General features: G+C 35.3%; 1 long non-coding RNA gene and 1 pseudogene across 1 annotated transcript; one reads left to right on the top strand and one right to left on the bottom strand.

The window, feature by feature from the left end:
* Window positions 1-4383: 4383 nt before the first annotated feature.
* Window positions 4384-8051, bottom strand: LOC149160088 (ABC transporter G family member 29-like; annotated as a pseudogene).
* Window positions 8052-8906: 855 nt separating this feature from the next.
* LOC149160087 (uncharacterized) lies at window positions 8907-9286 on the top strand. The gene is made up of 2 exons (XR_016261437.1): window positions 8907-8968; window positions 9154-9286. It is a non-coding gene; the product is annotated as an uncharacterized LOC149160087 (long non-coding RNA).
* The last annotated feature ends 214 nt before the right edge of the window (window positions 9287-9500 follow it).

Raw genomic sequence — 9500 nt, 5'->3', positions numbered from 1 at the left:
GGGGTTACACTAGTAGTATAGAAACCTAACAAATATATACTTAAATAAACCTCCATTAAGACTCAAATGATATACATTTAAATGAATGGTTCTATGAAAATGCCATACTATGTATGTAACACAAGTAAAAGTTTGTGCCAGAAAAATATCTACATAACTTCAAGCTCAAAACACAAAAGATACACAAGATATGTTAAACCTTAGGAATTACTATATTTAAGAACCAAAAGCCAACATATACTTAAATAAAACACAAACTAAAATCTAGTGAAATGCTAAGACACCATGCCTTTAAATTGAGAGGTGGAATTATACAAATGTCACAAATGCCAAAGACTTTGAATATGAGCCTCTCAAAAAATTCCACATTACATATAGATAATAAGAAAATATTTGATAAATCTTCAAGAGAATGATTCTCATATAGTCTTAAATAGAGAAGGTAATCATTGGTTCTATCTACGTCTATACAACACTTAGACTACACAGAAACCTAGAAATAAAGAATTTAGTTAACTTATGAATCCACGGTAACACATGGTGGGTGGGATCCTTTGTAGATGATTAGTTATTCATGGAAAGTGGAATACCTACTAGCATTTGCACCAGAGGTTGCAAAGGAAACGCCGTAAGGCATAAATTGAAAAATACAAATACAACAAAAGAATACTTTGATAAAGAATAAAAATATATTGAATGCTCAAATCAATGCCCCATTAAGTGGAAGCACTTAGTAGACATATCTATCAACATTAGGATTATACACAATGATCAAGAAATTTCCCATATACAAACAACAACTTCCACAACAACCTTTTGTCACATCCACATTTTAAGAAATGCCTTGGAACGTGATCGGAATCTTCCATATTGCCTTTTTCATTATGCAGATAAATCTTCCATATTGCTATTTTCATCATGAATATTGTTAGTTCATTGTTGTAAAGTGTTAGTGTGTTAAATTCATTACTATAAGTTCGACAAGCGAAAAACATTCCTCAATTAGCATAATATGCATTTTTCTCTCACCGTGTATTTTTCAGTGAAAGAGCACAAGTAACATATTAACATGTATTTTCCCTTCATTATTTTTATCATAGAGCCAAGAAATCTATGCCTTATCTATAAGGTAACAAAAACATTTTGAAATAAGTTTAATATTTCAAGCCAATGTCTAACCTATAAAGTAACAAAAACTTTTTGAAATAAATATAATATTTTAAGCAATTGACTAACCTACTTTAATAATTGAAAAATTCTCAAAGATGAATTATACTCCATAATAAGAGAGCCAACATTGGAGCCCATACTTTCACTAAAACCAAAAGAAACACAACCACTTGTTAAGAAGAAATTCAAGTAATAATAATAAAACAAAAATAATAAACATTAAAGTATAAAATGGTATTTCCAACACACAGGTATAAATATACATGCTCTATGTCCATTGTTAGATTAAATGGGTGTGGAGAAAATTATTAGAGAACCCAAAATTGTATTTCTATTTAGGAGAGGGGTGGAGAAATGCTTTAAATGCGGGTTGTTGTCATTCTAATGAAACCCTTTGCAAAGGGGATGTTAAGATTCTGAGAGAGAAGCTAGGCTTGGTAGAGAACACCTTCCTTGTTAAACATTCCCCTACTGTAACCAAAAGGAAAGGGCAAGAGAAACAATAATTAGGTTTTTGTTCACAAGTTGTATAAAATATATAGGTTCTATTGATGTCTGAGTGAATAACGGGAGAGATTATTTATGAAATTGTGATAAGGCGCACCTAGTTTTGTCAGAAAGAGGCATATTAATGACAAGTACATCACATTTAGGTAGCATTTCGTCAAGATTTGTCTCCAATGTTGCTCCAGTTTCCTTTTCCAATTCGGGTCCAATAGAAAGACAGTCGTGGTAAAGAAGCTTACAATTGAAGGGTTGTACAAAGGAACGCAATTCAATTCAACATCATGTAATGTTTATTATTATTAGATTGAAATTTTGAAACAAACAACATGCATGCATAAGAATTATGGAGCACTGATTTTTGAAAAGAAGTTTGCAACTTCATGAAGTAGTACTAGATCCTAAGAATGAATACCTTCAAACACTTAAGTAGTTCTTTGCCAATACGCCCTACACCAATAGTACCAATAGTTTTCCCTTCTACATCATATGACCTGTAAGAAATTGCTGCCACTTTCCAATCACCCTCAACAATTTGCTTATATCCAGGCACAAAGTTTCGCATCAATATGAGAATGCGCATTAGCTCATCTTCTGCCATGGACACCACATTACTTGCTGTAAAAATTGTTGAAGAAGGTGTCAGTTAAATTATGAAGAATCATTGCAGAAACTTGTTCATACCAAAATGTCCATAGCGTGAACAGGGCAGTGACAAGCGGTATAATTTCAGAAATAGTACCTGTAACTTCTGCGACAGTCACAGCAGCGGCTGCTGCAGCATTTAGATCAATGTGATCAGAACCAATACCAGCTGTCAAAAGAAGCTTTAAGTTCTTTGCCTTCTTGATCCTCTCTGCTGTCACATAGGCCGGGTGGAAAGGCGTAGAAATTAAAACATGTGCATCAGGTATGTGCTTTTCAAGTTCTGCAAAGGAAATTAATTGTGTAAGTTTAGTCCGTAGTGGGTTACAATTCTCAAATGTAAAAGCAAGCAAGCAATACACTGATTTCGACGATCCATGGTAGCAAGAAGTAGGAAAGGGAAGGCATACTAGAAAATTAATAGATTGGATTGTGGATTAAACAACCACCCAACTTCAATTGTGAATAACCAGAAGTCATTTATGACTTGTTCGACAAGATATATATTCTGTAAATCTCTCTTTTTGAAGCAGCACATACGATACCATCTAGATTGATTATTATTCAGGATATGAGGAACAAAAGGAAGTCTAGGACATAAACTATTCATCCATATCAATAACAACAACAAATAACACGATTTTATATCCCATGGGGTGGGTGGCCCTTCACAGGAGCAAATCTCATTAAATACCTTGGGGTTACCAGCTGGTATTTCAGCGAGTAGTTGGTTACTACCCTCGTTGTCCATCCAGGAAAACTGGGAAGAGGGAGGAACTTTGCAAGGGGCTAGCAAGATGCTTGGAACGCCTAAACTGTGGGACAATATTTTTCCGGACCCGAAAAAGAAAGATGACTCCAGGTGATGTGGAGTTGGAGTATGATGTTACTAGGTACCATATAATTATACCTCCCTCCCAGGTCAAAGACATATGAGTTGAGTTAGAAGGCCATCTCAGGTTTCAAGGGAAACTGTTTGTCAAGAAGATTCTACAATACAAGAATCAGCATAGATGGTGCCCTGTCCAGCAGTCAAAGAAACTCTACCAAGCAAAACCCTGCTGATACACATTTAGCATTAGCTCTAAATCTTTTTCTGTGCTTTTGATGGCTAGTAACTACAGTTAGACAAATGAGACCTGCTAACAATTAGACCACAGTTTATTCATTTATTAAGAAGTCTGGTGTACATAGCTTGATGATGAGTGTGTCCCAGCACTCTAGTGTTAGCAGATAAAAAATCGCAATTCCAAATCAGTTATCATGATTTAAAGTTTCACGGGGTCAATTCGACAGCACAGTACATGTAGCCTAGTAGGGAATTTAAATTCCATGTTATCACTTCACCAACACAGAGAACACATATAGCCTAGTGGTATACATGGACACAGAAAGAAACAGGGCATTTGGGGGGCTTCTAATAGTTTAAAGAAAGAGATGGCGTTTAGCACAGCTCCCTCCAAGCGTTACCAGATGCATAATCAAGGAAAATTCGGGGAGGCCAAGTTTTGGGCAAGGATAAGGAAAAAATTCGGGACAAAATTGGAGAGTAGAACAAAAATATAAAGATATACACATATATATTTTGATGAAAATATATAAGCAATGGTGAGTGCGACAACATGACCTCCCTTCAGTCTGTTTCACAGAAATTAATCACTCAGTAGAGGAGCAATGAACCCAGCAGAGGTAAAAATAACCTAAATTGGGCTGGATGAGGGTTTTTATTACACAAGTTTGATTCAGTCAACTAAGTCATACTCATGCTCAGAGGTCAAACTCTGTCAACAAACAAGTTACAAGTTGGAAAATCAAACTCTCTGTCAACAACCAAGTTTGACTCAGACAAGTTGGGAAAATGGCAGGTTCAAGCCACGATCCTGGTAACACTGGTTCAAACTTCCCCTTCTATGTTCTGAACCTACAGATCCCCTGCGCAACTTCTATGCATATGATCGATGATGTTAAATTAAGAAGTTCAAAAAGACACATTAATTTTATTTTATTTTGCAGGAGTGCTAACTTAGACATAACAACAAAAGAAATTATTTGTTATATTGGCTAATGATTCCTTTGACAGAGAGATATTTTTGTAATTTCTGTTTCCTTTCTTGTCAAGTCAAGTTGGGAGAGCATTGTAGTTAGCTAGAATGAGTAGAGTGAATCTACTGAGAGGGTGCCTCAGGCTTTTGAGAAGCCATTGTAATCCCTTCACGACAGCGGTGTAACTTTTATATTATGTGGATAAGAAAATATTAACTGTTGTTTCAAACTACGCGGTGTAACTTTTATATTGTGTGGATAAGAAAATATTAACTGTTGTTTCAAACTACTGTGTGTTGTCCACTATATTCATGTTACTGAATTATTAGATCTAGTTATCTTCTGATATGCCATGTTTGTGGTCTTTGAGTTCACCATTCAACAACAGCAACTTGGTAGCTTGGAGTGATTGCGACAGCCAGCATTCCATAATATGTAAAATAGAGAAAGGTGAAGAACATGGTGAATATATACCAGAAAAATTTCAGTGCAGACCACTGAAATCCTATCATGGTGTACGTGAGCAATCCATACATGGCTGTCTGAATAAGTATGTAGGGAATCTCAATTACAATCTGAAACAAACAGCATATTGTGCAATTTAGATAACATATTGGTATATTTCAATCTAATGTAGTAATGCAATGTCAGTATCTATTATAATTTATCAAATATAATGTATTTTCCTAATTGAAATATTTATTATTAGAATGAAAAATAGGTGAAGTTTTAGTTGTAGGCTATCATATATATATATATATATATATCTATATATATATATATATATATATATATATATATATATATATATATATATATATCTGTGTGTGGGCTAAAGAAGGTAGAAAATCATTTTAAAGTTTGGTTGAGAAGGTTTATAGTCACTAAGCTTGCCTGTGATAGAGCATAGGGTAAAGCAGAGTACATTCCAGCTGCCTTTTCTCTATAAAAGACAGTTCGCTCCACAGCCACTATGGATTGCACTAAAGAGGAATTAGTGACTCCCAGAAATAAAGTTGCACCATACAAAGCCCCCTTGACCTTTAACAAGTCGTTTTTAGTTTCTCTGCAACAGATGCAAACAAAACAGTTAATACTTATTGTTTTTAAAATTATCGGGTCCCATGGCAAGAAAATAATGGCAAGAAATATTTTCTGCCAATTTTGTGATTCTGGTCATGAATTTGTTCTTTTTTATATTTAAAAGGATTTTTACATTAAAAGGTCTTAACCCAAAATTCCTCCATCAAGTTGCAATGCTTCAATTTTGGCATCACCCATGATATATTGTTTGGAACATCTATGGATCATGGATATATAATACTAAAATTATAAGCCATATAAACTTTCTATTTATTATCATTGCTAAGCAAATGTTTGTGGTACTTACATTTTCATTCCACACTACTAGTAGATGGTGCCAAAAAAGAGTGCCGATATAAATGTGAAGAACAAACGGAGTAAATTGTAATCTGTGCTTCGCCAATATGTCCAGTGCTTCTTCCACAGACAAGCAGTAAATGGGGCCCATGTAGATTGGGCAAACTTGGTTGGAAAATAAAGATCCGTGGCACGTTGAACTTGTGTGGATAATTCTTTAACTAGCTCTATATGATACCTGCAAAAAGAATAACACCATATCACTCAAATAATTGATCTAATATGATATTCATATTTCTTTGAAATCTGTTACGGGCATTATAAGAGCGTTTAATCTGGACTTACTGGAAAAGAGGAGACTTCTTATAAATTTCAGCAAAATCTATCTCAAGGCATCCTCAGCAGCTCTAAAGTTGATTTCCAGCATCCATGTTGCAGGGTTACATTTATCAGTAATCTTTGTCACACCTTCAATAGCCTGTCCAGGACATTTCAAGTTGCTAGATTCAATGAGACTTGAATAAATTGTAATATGCCTTAATAACATATGTTGCATTAGCAAACATTAATCATATACCTAGAAGTACTCTATGACATGGATTGAATGGCGACCCAGTGGACCGCCATATATAATTTGACCACCTTGTTTCATCAACAGCAGCTGCAAAAAAAGAAAGAATGCTATTGTAGTTGGGATTGTTTGGGAAAGTAAGCATCATTAAATATTTGCAAGGTGTTGTTCAATAAGCATTGCTTTACACACATGATTATCAAGTTTTACCTAGGTGTCCAAATGCATTGCCCTTCGCAGTGGGCAGTGAAAATTGTCTTAAACATTGATATTGGTGGGCTTCGAAAAGATCTTCCTTTCTAAAAATTTACAGAACCATCTACTTCTTCCTACAATCCATCTTATAACCTTTTCAAAACTAGCCATTTTGCTAAAGACCTTTGATATTAAATATTGTACTCCATCGCCTTGGATTTGAAATTTAAATATAGCTCTCCGAACTCTAGATACATCACTACCAATTGGCCCCCTATGATTATTGTCAGGGGTTTGGATTTCTAGTGAAAAATATTTTTCCTTCCATGACATGTGGTGTCTGATCGCAATTTCAGATTTGGCTATATTAACAACCTGTAAGGAGTTAGAGATGTATCTCACCTCATCAAATCCTTCAAAATATCTATACTTGGCTGATGGATAGTACATACTACAATTCGGCTTGTGTCCACTGTATTCCTAACTGTACGCATCACGATAGCTACAGCTCTGGCATCCAGACCAGATGTCAGCTCATCCATGAATATGATTGAAGGATTTGCAACAAGTTCTACAGCAATGGTTAGTCTCTTCCGTTGCTCAGTTGATAGACCACTCACACCAGGAAGACCCACCAATGTGTCTCTCAAGCTATCAAGCTCTACAATCTCCAGCACTTCATCCACAAACATCTGTTAAATAGAACAATCTCAATCTTAGGAAACCCAATATTAAGAATGAAAGAAAGAAACTATATTAAAGTCCACAGGTGGTTCATAAGCGGCTCTCAACATTTCTGTTGCATCAGGAGTGTATTTTTAAGATTAAAATCACCAAAAATATTTACCTGCTTGCTCTTGGTATCTATTTCTGGTGAAAGTCGCAAGTAAGCATAGAACACTACTGATTCTCGTACTGTTATCTGAGGAAAGTGAATATCATTTTGCTCGCAATAATCTGAAACGCTGGCAAATGTCTCCTGTACCTTTGGAAAACCAGAGATATGTATAACCCCCTCAATATAACCTCCCGTTTTTCTTCCATAGCACATCCATGAATATGATATTCATATTTCTTTGAAATCTGTTATGGGCATTATAAGAGCGTTTGATCTAGACTTATTGGAAAAGAGGAGACTTCTTATAAATTTCAGCAAAATCTATCTCAAGGCGCTCCTCAGCAGCTTTAGAGCTGATTTCTAGCATCCATGTCGCAGGGTTACATTTATCAGTAATCTTTGTCACACCTTCAATAGCCTGTCCAGGACATTTCAAGTTGCTAGATTCAATGAGACTTGAATAAATTGTAAGATGCCTTAATAACATATTCTGCATTAGCAAACATTAATCATATACCTGGAAGTACTCTATGACATGGATTGAATGGCGACCTAGTGGACTGCCATATATAATTTGACCACCATGTTTCATCAACAGCAGCTGCAAAAAAAGAAAGAATGCTATTGTAGTTGGGATTGTTTGGGAAAGTAAGCATCATTAAATATTTGAAGGGTGTTGTTCAGTAAGCATTGCTTTACACGCATGATTATCAGGGTTTACCTAGGTGTCCAAATGCATTGCCCTTCAGAGTGGGCAGTGAAAATTGTTCTAAACATTGATATTGATGGGCTTCTAAAAGATCTTCCTTTCTAGAACGAAGCCACTGGATATGGTGCCGGAATCAAACCGTTCAGTCTCTTCAAGTAAAGACGGTATTTCTGCAGCAAAACATGACTTATTTCTTTGTAAGGGACATGCCTGAGAATCCAACAAGCAAGCTTTCCTCTAGTCACAACATTCAGTCATAAGCTTTCTGAATTTGCATCTGGCCAAACCTAAGAGAATTGGATTTTCTAAACAAGTGCCTTGCAAATGTTCAATCCAGTTAAATTTATTATATTTTTGTTTAAAAATTAAGGATTAAACATTGTTTTTTATTTTTATATGCATCCAGTAAATAATTATTGAATAAAAACAATTTATTAAATTTAAAGGGAAATTCCAGCCCTTTACTATACATCTGTAAAAAAAAATATGTGTATTCAATTTTTATGTGTATTTTGTCTTATAGTTTTCAGACCAGCATTTTGAATCGTACATTACATGAATCAAAATAGTTGAATTTTCGTACATTACAATGAATCAAAATAGTTGAATTTTATCATTACTATGAGAAAAAGCAGTGATGAAAGAACAAGACTGGAAAGGGTTGTGGGCTGGCAATGGCATTAATCTACTTCGGATAGTTCCTACCCAAGCAATTGAGATTTGCACATTTGAATCTACAAAACGATTTTTAACATCTGTCCAAGACCACTGGGAGAAGAATGGATGTCCCCGAGTTCAAATTGTTGGGCAGACTCTAGATTTGCCAGTATCCTGGATTTCCCCAGTTGCTATAAATGGTGCTGTTGCAGGTGTCGCTGGCACATTGTCTTGCTATCCTTTGGAGGTCTTGAAGGTAGTTTTTTTGCTTCTGTAACTAGTAATGCTTTTATACAACTTTCTAGAAAGGTGCTTGAAATAGATATTCTACTAAGGATCCAAGTCACATTTCTAGATATATTGCATACTCAAGCAGGAATTTCTTTGGCAATCTGTGAGTCAACTCAGTAAAGGTAATTTCTTTCTTATCTTGCAAATCAGGACCGTTTCACTGTGCATCCTGGAGTGTATCATAGCATCAGGCACGCTCTAAGGAAAATATCACAGGAAGAAGGTCCAGGAGCTTTATATGCAGGCCTTGTACCCACTATAATTGGTATGGTTCCCTACAGTACATCTTATTATTTTGTATATGAGTCAACAAAGAGAGCATATTGCAGATCATGCAACAAGAAGTCTCTGGACCAGGTAGAAGCACTTCTTATTGGAGCCTTTGGAGGTGTGTTCACTTTCTAGCTTATGCCTACTTTAAACGGAATAAAACAAAGTAGTTAATTATGAATCCACATAAGATTTCCTCAGTTATTATTATGAAGTTCATTAATTTA

Source organism: Pinus tabuliformis, chromosome 5_2 (genome assembly GCF_031772625.1).
Source record: "Pinus tabuliformis cultivar Carrire ecotype Pingquan chromosome 5_2, CPIR1, whole genome shotgun sequence".
Classification (NCBI taxonomy): Eukaryota; Viridiplantae; Streptophyta; class Pinopsida; order Pinales; family Pinaceae; genus Pinus; species Pinus tabuliformis.
The sequence above is the reverse complement of the archived record's forward strand: the minus strand, read 5'-3'. Positions and strand labels throughout refer to the sequence as shown.